The sequence below is a fragment of the Dermacentor andersoni genome, unplaced genomic scaffold, assembly GCF_023375885.2.
Source record: "Dermacentor andersoni unplaced genomic scaffold, qqDerAnde1_hic_scaffold ctg00000815.1, whole genome shotgun sequence".
Classification (NCBI taxonomy): domain Eukaryota; kingdom Metazoa; phylum Arthropoda; class Arachnida; order Ixodida; family Ixodidae; genus Dermacentor; species Dermacentor andersoni.
In genome coordinates, this window is record NW_027315492.1 from 1,134 (window position 1) to 10,000 (window position 8,867).

General features: G+C 60.1%; 2 non-coding genes across 2 annotated transcripts; both read right to left on the reverse strand.

Moving 5' to 3' along the window:
• Window positions 1–1,116: 1,116 nt before the first annotated feature.
• LOC140215086 (5.8S ribosomal RNA) lies at window positions 1,117–1,269 on the reverse strand. Its single transcript, XR_011892006.1, has one exon. It is a non-coding gene; the product is annotated as a 5.8S ribosomal RNA (ribosomal RNA).
• A 1,574-nt stretch (window positions 1,270–2,843) lies between these two features.
• Window positions 2,844–4,658, reverse strand: LOC140215089 (small subunit ribosomal RNA). Its single transcript, XR_011892009.1, has one exon. It is a non-coding gene; the product is annotated as a small subunit ribosomal RNA (ribosomal RNA).
• Between the last annotated feature and the right edge of the window lie 4,209 nt (window positions 4,659–8,867).

An 8,867-nucleotide genomic window follows, 5' to 3' on the forward strand; every position in this document is an offset into this window, starting at 1 on the left:
GCACGACCGAGTACGACGCCCTGCCACGTCCTTACGGACGAGGCTGGCAGGCGGCACAACGCCTGCGCGCGTGCGTCATACGAGCGGTATGCCGAAAAGGACTCGACACGTTCGAAAACCCAGCGCCAACCGAGTGCGACGCCCTACCACGTCCTTCGCCCAACACGGAGCTACTTATAGACGAGGCTGGCAGGCGGTGAACCGCCTGCGCGCGTGCGGCGCACGAGCAGTTGCGTGGTAAGCGACCGTGTCTGAAGCCCAAACACCACCGAGGCAAAGATCGCCTTAGCAGCGCGCCGCTTCAGCGGGCACCGCAGGGGCGACTAAAACCTGGCGGGAGGCATCGTCTCGTGTAGCGTCGCCCCTGCCCCAACTGGAGTGGCCCAGTCTTTAGGGGACAGAGACTGCGAAGCACTTGGACCGACGGCGGACTACGACGGAACGCTTCAGCTCCGCCAACGGGGCACCCACGCTCTCGAAGGAGACATTTTCCGTTTCGCGGCAATTCTCCGCCGTGCCGTGACTCTTCTCGCTCGCAGACGGCGCTGTCGCGTCGAACCGCTTTCGGGGGCCACCCTTCTCCTCCCCGCTCCTCGCAAGAATCTGCCGATTCCCATTCCTGCGACGAAGCCCGGAAGGGCGCCCACACAGCTGCGGTGACGTGAACGAGCGACCAGCTCTGGAGCTCGACGTACTTCGAAGGCAAACAGCGCAAATTGCGATCGCGCTGGCTTTGCGCACGGCGCGGGAATCGGCCGGCGTTTCATTCCCACGTTTTCCGTGCACGCAAGCGTGCGCTTCCGACTCTCTCGCAAACGTGCGCGCTACATGGCAACAGACGTTCGCGCCTCGTGCTTGGACCGCTCTTTCCCTGCAGGTATCCGACTCCATCCTGCGGCGGTCTTACTAGAGGCGCGCACTCGTCACGCTGCAGTAGTATTGCCTCGTTTCCGTCTTTTCGAAGAATTGGCACAACGGTTTGCCACCGTCTCCCTCTCGTGAGGCCGCTGGCGCGTGGCTTTAGCGCTCAACGTACTGTCCATGATGCCGACGCGGTCAAAACGAGTCGACGGACGCACGTTCCCTGTGCGCCGAAGTCTCTCTTGATATGTGATCCGACCCTCAGACAGACGAAGCCAAGGGAAGACCCAAGGCCGCAATGTGCGTTCAAAGAATCAGTGCTCAGTGTGTCCTGCAATTCACACCAAGTCTCGCAGCTGGCTGCGTTCTTCATCGACCCGAGAACCGAGTGATCCACCGCTTAGAGTCGTGAAAAATAGTTTGTTCAATTCAGTACAGTACAACCAGGGTTTTAGGCACGTGGCGTCTCCCTGTGTGTGGTTTCGAAGAGCGCCTTTCGGCGTGCGCTCCTCCAGTCTCGCTCTTTCGGCGGCCGCGTCTCAGCAGCTGAAAGCCTAATGGCACTCCACTCCTGCTACTCGCGCGTGTGTTTTGCGCCCACGCCTTCCTCGCTTGCCCTCGAGGCACCTTATGCCGTTTGCGCGCACTCGAAGCCGGTTTTACCTGCCAACCATCCACCGGACCCGTGTGTCTCGTGTGCACGTTCACATCGCTCCACTAAAAATTGCAAAGAGCGACAGAGCCATGATTAGGGCTAAGCCGCTGTGGAGTCTTTAACGGCTACACGGCCACGGGCAGGGCTTCACCCCCATCGACGTGCTTCGCTTCAGTCAGCAGTAGGTTCATAGAAGGGCCTCAAACACACACACACTTTCGCATCGGCAGATCGCCGCAGCATAACCGCTGTTGATCCAACAGCCTACTTGAGACGAAAGACAAGAGCCCGGCGCGCGTACTCGCGCAGCTCTCCAAAACCACTCGGCCAGTGCCAGGGACGGCTCCCTGCGCCGGCGCCACAACAAGTCTACTTGAGGCGGAAGACGAAGCCAGCAAGGGCCTGGCCGCAAGTGCGTTCGAAACCGGGACTACAGTCCCTCGTCTGTCCGTACTTCCTCTTTCGACGTGCGGCGCCTTCCCAAAGCGCACAAGTCCGCTAACCGCAGAACGCTTCCGACGTAGCAAAGCCGCGTTTCCTTCGGTACTTCGCAGCAACGCCGCCTTTCCCTCGGCGGCGGGCGAATAGCCTGCAGACGTCGTCGCATTAAACCGCGATCTCGACACCTCGCGCGTCACGAGCAGGAGCCGACCGGCAGCCTCCGGCCCTTTCGGACTCGGTGGCATTTGCCGCGGAGGACGGGAGAGCACTTTAGGCCACGGTTCCTTCCGTACTTGGCAGCCGCACCCTCATACCGACAGTTCCATGACCGACCGAGCGCCACACCGTTCCTTTAGTACTTGGGTGGCAACAAAGTCGGGTCGTTACTCCATACTCGCCGCAGGAAGCGACCGGCAGCCGCCAGCCTTTTCAGACTCGGCAGCGTTTGCCGCGGAGGACGGGAGAGCGCTCGCACCACGGTTCCGTGTGTGTACTAAGCGGCAGCGGCATTAGCTCTCGACCGTCAGTTCCTTGACCGACCGCACGCTTCGCCGTTCCCCTCGTACTGGGCAAAGCAGCAGGTCGGGTCGTCTTACTCCCATTCCGCGCAAGAGCGCCAAAGCGGACAGAAAGCCCACCCAGTGTGCGTTACGCCGTTTCTACCCGCGGGCGCGGCCAAGCCAACCGTCCAAGGTTGCAGCCGGCGTCCACTGGGCGCAACAAATTTGGCACGGGGCGCCCCTCAAAATTCAGGCAGTCCCCGGCATGTTCGGGTATAGCCGTCCCCGCGTCCAAGCGGGGCCAGCGGCGGAAAGCGTCGGGCGCAGCGAGCTGCTTCACCCACACGGGGTAGAAACAATGGCGCTCGCCACCCTTCACAATCCGGTAATGATCCTTCCGCAGGTTCACCTACGGAAACCTTGTTACGACTTTTACTTCCTCTAAATGATCAAGTTTGGTCATCTTTCCAACAGACCGGCGCAACCGAAAGGCCGCGCCGGACATCGGTCCGAAGACCTCACTAAATCATTCAATCGGTAGTAGCGACGGGCGGTGTGTACAAAGGGCAGGGACGTAATCAACGCGAGCTTATGACTCGCGCTTACTGGGAATTCCTCGTTCAAGGGGAACAATTGCAAGCCCCTATCCCAATCACGAAAGAAGTTCCACGGGTTACCCAGTCCTTTCAGACAGGGATAAAGACACGCTGCTTCCTTCAGTGTAGCGCGCGTGCGGCCCCGGACATCTAAGGGCATCACAGACCTGTTATTGCTCTGTTTCGTGCGGCTAGGAGCCGCTTGTCCCTCTAAGAAGGTTGTAAGGTGCTGGGAACCCCGCACCTATTTAATAGGCTAGAGTCTCGTTCGTTATCGGAATTAACCAGACAAATCGCTCCACCAACTAAGAACGGCCATGCACCACCATCCACCGAATCAAGAAAGAGCTCTCAATCTGTCAATCCTCCCAGTGTCCGGGCCGGGTAAGTTTTCCCGTGTTGAGTCAAATTAAGCCGCAGGCTCCACTCCTGGTGGTGCCCTTCCGTCAATTCCTTTAAGTTTCAGCTTTGCAACCATACTTCCCCCGGAACCCAAACACTTTGGTTTCCCGGAAGCTGCCCGCCGAGTCATTTGAGTAACTCAGGCGGATCGCTGGTTGGCATCGTTTATGGTCAGAACTAGGGCGGTATCTGATCGCCTTCGAACCTCTGACTTTCGTTCTTGATCAAAGAAAACATTCTTGGCAAATGCTTTCGCAGTAGTTCGTCTTGCGACGGTCCAAGAATTTCACCTCTAGCGCCGCAATACGAATGCCCCCGTCTGTCCCTCTTAATCATTACCTCGTATTCCAAAAACCAACAGAACAGAAACGAGGTCTTGTTCTATTATTCCATGCAAGTTTATTCAGGCGACTCGCCTGCGTTGAGCACTCTAATTTTTTCAAAGTAAAAGCACCGGCCTTCTCGAGGCACACAATGAAGTGCACCAAGAAAGGACCGGCATGATGTTCAGTCCGAGCCGTCGCATCGGGTAGATGCACTACTCGTCTGGAACTGAGATCCAACTACGAGCTTTTTAACCGCAGCAGCTTTAGTATACGCTATTGGAGCTGGAATTACCGCGGCTGCTGGCACCAGACTTGCCCTCCAATTGATCCTCGTTAAAGGATTTAGAGTGTACTCATTTCAATTACGGGGCCTCAAAAGAGTCCCGTATTGTTATTTTTCGTCACTACCTCCCCGTGCCGGGAGTGGGTAATTTGCGCGCCTGCTGCCTTCCTTGGATGTGGTAGCCGTTTCTCAGGCTCCCTCTCCGGAATCGAACCCTGATTCTCCGTTACCCGTAACAACCATGGTAAGCAAGTAACCTACCATCGAAAGTTGATAAGGCAGACACTTGAAAGAAACGTCGCCGGCTCGTGGCCATGCGATCAGCACAAAGTTATCCAGAGTCACCACACAATACGGGCCGAAACCCGATCGATCTTGGTCTAATAAAAGCACCCGTCGCCCAAAGGGCTTCAGGCTCACTGCATGTATTAGCTCTAGAATTGCCACAGTTATCAAAGTAGGAAGAAACGATCTAAGGAACCATAACTGATTTAATGAGCCATTCGCGGTTTCGCCTTATTTCGGCATGTACTTAGACATGCATGGCTTAATCTTTGAGACAAGCATATGATTACTGGCAGGATCAACCAGGTAATCGTTCAACTGCGCGTCCAGCCTTTCAAGCAGGCCGGACGCCGTTTTTGCGATGCCGAGGCCACCTTCAGGCGCCCCAACACGCTTCGTTCTCGCAAAGGGTAGCACTTTGCACAGTCCGAGACGACGGCGTTCGAGCTCGCTACGGCGCCCTCCCCGCAGGGCCGGGTATCGCCACGCGGCAAGAAGCACGCAACATTCTCGATAGACCGGTTGTGTCGACTCGATCGCGGCTTGCGGTTTCTCTCGAGCCCGCAGCACTGGTGGACCGACCGACACTTGCAACGTAGCCGAGACGGCAAAGCCGCTAGGCGACGGGTCACGCCCGCGCCTTCGGCGCTTTCGTATTTGATTCGTCCGAGGACGATGCGGAACACACTTCGATATCGTGGAAAAAGCGTCGTCCGACAACCAGCCCCTAACGCATCAAGCGGATGAGGCTGCAGACGTCAGCTGTGGGATCCACGGGAGCGATACCGGGGACACGCTTGACGGGCACGAAGCCCGCCGCATATCAAACACCCAGGTCGCTTTGGGGGCGACTGCTCTCTGGGACCCCCATATAATAGCAGCGATAAGTACCCAGACCTCCATGGGGCCGTACTCGTGCCACTTTCGACGAGCGTTTGGCGAAAATCGTGCCGCCTCGTAACGCCGCGAGCAAGATTGAAAGCTTACGTCGGCAGCACAATGCCGAAGTCGTGAAAGCGCAGCGCGTCTACCGAATGCGCGAACGGCAATTTCTCGCTAATGGCCAGTACGGTTTCCTGCACAATTGCCTTTCTGTCGCCCTACGGGGCCCCCGGCCGATCGATTCGAGGCACGCTAGCACGGCCCCTTCGCCATTTCCGAGCACGAGTGCGAACAGTGCGGGCGGCGTGCTCGACGCCCCGGCTGACGTCGTTTCGGACTTTGTCTCTTCGCGTGCTCGCGGCAACGCCGCGGCCAACGACGACGTCTGCGCGGTTCTTTGCCGGTTCCCGGCGTGCTATAGTGCAGCCCTCTGCAGGGTGACACCGGCTCCGTCGTGGCCGTGCGGCGGCTTGTACGCAAAAGTTGCGTCAAAGGCGTCGCGCTCGCGCCGCCCCGGCACACGCGGTTTCGGACTTTGTCTCTTCCAGCGCTCGCGTAGTCGTGGGCACGATTGTCGACTTCGGAACGGTGCGCGGACACCGCCACGAGCACGCGCAAGACGAAAATCGCACTACGGTACAATGTCGGCCGGGGCCCTACGGCCCCTTACAGTAGCAGCGATAAGTGCCCAGACCTCCATGGGGCCGTACTCGTGCGACGCGGCGGCGTACTGCGCCGAGCCGAGCGCCAATATTTGGCTTTTGCAGGGCGGATTCGAGCTCTGGCGATTGCCGCGGTACCGCCGCTCACCGATTCAAGGCACGCTAGCGCGGCCCCTTCGCCATTTCCGAGCACGCGTGCGAACAGTGCGGGCGGCGTGCTCGACGCCCCGGCTGACGTCGTTTCGGACTTTGTCTCTTCGCGTGCTCGCGGCAACGCCGCGGCCAACGACGACGTCTGCGCGGTTCTTTGCCGGTTCCCGGCGTGCTATAGTGCAGCCCTCTGCAGGGTGACACCGGCTCCGTCGTGGCCGTGCGGCGGCTTGTACGCAAAAGTTGCGTCAAAGGCGTCGCGCTCGCGCCGCCCCGGCACACGCGGTTTCGGACTTTGTCTCTTCCAGCGCTCGCGTAGTCGTGGGCACGATTGTCGACGTCGGAACGGTGCGCGGACTACGCCACGAGCACGCGCAAGCCGAAAATCGCACTACGGTACAATGTCGGCCGGGGCCGTACGGCCCCTTACAGTAGCAGCGATAAGTGCCCAGACCTCCATGGGGCCGTACTCGTGCGACGCGGCCGCGTACTGCGCCGAGCCGAGCGCCAATATTTGGCTTTTGCAGGGCGGATTCGAGCTCTGGCGATCGCCGCGGTACCGCCGCTCACCGATTCAAGGCACGCTAGCGCGGCCCCTTCGCCATTTCCGAGCACGCGTGCGAACAGTGCGGGCGGCGTGCTCGACGCCCCGGCTGACGTCGTTTCGGACTTTGTCTCTTCGCGTGCTCGCGGCAACGCCGCGGCCAACGACGACGTCTGCGCGGTTCTTTGCCGGTTCCCGGCGTGCTATAGTGCAGCCCTCTGCAGGGTGACACCGGCTCCGTCGTGGCCGTGCGGCGGCTTGTACGCAAAAGTTGCGTCAAAGGCGTCGCGCTCGCGCCGCCCCGGCACACGCGGTTTCGGACTTTGTCTCTTCCAGCGCTCGCAACCATGTCGGGGCCGACGCCGACGACTGCGTGGTGTTTCAACGATTGCCGGCGTGACACAATGCAGCTGCGTGCGGGATGCCAGCGATTCCGTCGTGTCCGTGCGGCGGCTTGTACGCAAAAGTTGCGTCAAAGGCGTCGCGCTCGCGCCGCCCCGGCACACGCGGTTTCGGACTTTGTCTCTTCCAGCGCTCGCGTAGTCGTGGGCACGATTGTCGACGTCGGAACGGTGCGCGGACTACGCCACGAGCACGCGCAAGCCGAAAATCGCACTACGGTACAATGTCGGCCGGGGCCGTACGGCCCCTTACAGTAGCAGCGATAAGTGCCCAGACCTCCATGGGGCCGTACTCGTGCGACGCGGCGGCGTACTGCGCCGAGCCGAGCGCCAATATTTGGCTTTTGCAGGGCGGATTCGAGCTCTGGCGATCGCCGCGGTACCGCCGCTCACCGATTCAAGGCACGCTAGCGCGGCCCCTTCGCCATTTCCGAGCACGCGTGCGAACAGTGCGGGCGGCGTGCTCGACGCCCCGGCTGACGTCGTTTCGGACTTTGTCTCTTCGCGTGCTCGCGGCAACGCCGCGGCCAACGACGACGTCTGCGCGGTTCTTTGCCGGTTCCCGGCGTGCTATAGTGCAGCCCTCTGCAGGGTGACACCGGCTCCGTCGTGGCCGTGCGGCGGCTTGTACGCAAAAGTTGCGTCAAAGGCGTCGCGCTCGCGCCGCCCCGGCACACGCGGTTTCGGACTTTGTCTCTTCCAGCGCTCGCGTAGTCGTGGGCACGATTGTCGACTTCGGAACGGTGCGCGGACACCGCCACGAGCACGCGCAAGACGAAAATCGCACTACGGTACAATGTCGGCCGGGGCCGTACGGCCCCTTACAGTAGCAGCGATAAGTGCCCAGACCTCCATGGGGCCGTACTCGTGCGACGCGGCGGCGTACTGCGCCGAGCCGAGCGCCTATATTTGGCTTTTGCAGGGCGGATTCGAGCTCTGGCGATTGCCGCGGTACCGCCGCTCACCGATTCAAGGCACGCTAGCGCGGCCCCTTCGCCATTTCCGAGCACGCGTGCGAACAGTGCGGGCGGCGTGCTCGACGCCCCGGCTGACGTCGTTTCGGACTTTGTCTCTTCGCGTGCTCGCGGCAACGCCGCGGCCAACGACGACGTCTGCGCGGTTCTTTGCCGGTTCCCGGCGTGCTATAGTGCAGCCCTCTGCAGGGTGACACCGGCTCCGTCGTGTCCGTGCGGCGGCTTGTACGCAAAAGTTGCGTCAAAGGCGTCGCGCTCGCGCCGCCCCGGCACACGCGGTTTCGGACTTTGTCTCTTCCAGCGCTCGCAACCATGTCGGGGCCGACGCCGACGACTGCGTGGTGTTTCAACGATTGCCGGCGTGACACAATGCAGCTGCGTGCGGGATGCCAGCGATTCCGTCGTGGCGGTGCGGCGGCTTGTACGCAAAAGTTGCGTCAAAGGCGTCGCGCTCGCACCGCCCCGGCACACGTGGTTTCGGACTTTGTCTCTTCGAGCGCTCGCAGCGATGTCGAGGCGATCGCTTACGTCTGCACGGTTTCCGGTGTGCTACAATGCAGCAGTCTGCCGCACTACACCTCTTGGTTGCCGAGGCCAGCACGGCAATTTACTGAAGCGAGCGCATTGCGCCCAGGCGGCAGCGGACTTTGTGCTTTCGGGAGTGCTCTTGCTGTAAAATTTGAACGGCTGCAGCTGCGCGAAGCAAGTGTACCTATTTTCACTCTCTCTCTGTCTGCCTTTGAGGCGACTGTAATTTCACTTTAAACGCAACTGGAGGCGGGAGCAACCTGATGAGAGTAGGTGGACTTCGGTACATGTTGTAATTTAGAAATTGCTTTCAAGCTTTGAGGACATACACCTTCGCGCCATCTGCTTTCCCCGTCTCTTTGGCACTTTATAGTATG